Here is a 1,360-nt window from a genome sequence, read left to right as displayed (position 1 = left end):
ATCTCTTTTACAAGAGAGTCCTGTTTAAAATAAAAAAAATTACATTTACCTGTGTACCTTTTCATTAGAATTGTACTAATCTTTTTTTCATTCTTTTCAGAATCTTAGACCTGAGTGAAGCTGTGTCACCAACATATTCATGTACAAGCTTTATTGCCACCTCTGTTGCAAATGTCAGAATTATCTTCATGTACTTGCAAATGATCATTTTAGACATCTTTGTGTTATTCCACTTGTCCTTCTAATGTTTTGCCCAGAGTGGACTTAAATATATAAATATAACAATAATTCAGTGCAACAATCAGAAAAACCTTGAGTATTATTACAACCCAGAAGGTTTCTATCAGAAGTATTAACAGAAAGCCCAGAGGAATCTGATAGAGCTGGTTGTTGTGGTCCCTACAAACAATAATGGGCCTTGAGCCTCATTATTGCTTGTTTTTAAATGTGTTCCTATGCCATCTTCTATCAACATAAATGCATTTTAAAAGATTACTTTGCACCTCTGGGTCATATTAAACCAAATAACTGCTCACAATTATGTTTTCCTAATTATGATTATTTCATGATTACATTACAGAGCTCCCTTGTCGTAGCAAAAACACAACATGGTCTCCAGGCTATTGAGGGAGAGAGGTGACAGTGTCACTAAAACCAATTAAAAAGCTATCAGAGGGAGCTGAAAAGAAAACATTTCCTATTAGATTGCAAAGTTAACCACTGGCCTGAGCCAAATGTGGCCACAGGAGCACTAAGATGTTATTACTCTCTGCAGACGCTGTGTTGTTATTCCTCCGTGGCGTTGGATGCTAAAGTGGGCTCAGTAATGACCACTAACAGCACTCCGCACTGCTGTTCCAACGAATAGCACATCAGGAGCGCTTGTCTCTACTCGACTTGTCATTGTTCACATGAACTCTCAAAGGCATCTGGTTATTTTTAAATGCGATATTTTTTTCCAGCGTAGGGATACAGGGGTGTGCAGAAGGGCATGGGTGAGATTGTCCTTCCCTGGAATCTTTTCGATCCCTTCACAATTAATGCCCTCAAAATAAAGTCTTCACTGATCTTGTCATTCTAAAGTTCTCCTGCTTTTTATCAAGTTGAAATGATTGTTATGTTGTTTATCATTTTAATATTTTGCGCAGTCAAGCACACCTAACCACAAACATACACCGATCAGCCACAACATTATGGTCACCGACTGGTGAAGTGAATAACACTGATTATCTCATTAAAATGGAACCTGTCAGTGGGTGGGATATATAAGGCAGCAAGTGAATATTCTGTCCTTAAGTCAATGTGTTAGAAGCAGGAAAAATGGGAATACTTTGACAAGGGCCAGATTGTGATGGCTAGA

The sequence above is a fragment of the Morone saxatilis genome, unplaced genomic scaffold (assembly GCF_004916995.1).
Source record: "Morone saxatilis isolate NCDOM2014 unplaced genomic scaffold, NCSU_SB_2.0 Contig0, whole genome shotgun sequence".
In the NCBI taxonomy this organism is placed as follows: Eukaryota; Metazoa; Chordata; class Actinopteri; family Moronidae; genus Morone; species Morone saxatilis.
The sequence above is the reverse complement of the archived record's forward strand: the minus strand, read 5'-3'. Positions refer to the sequence as shown.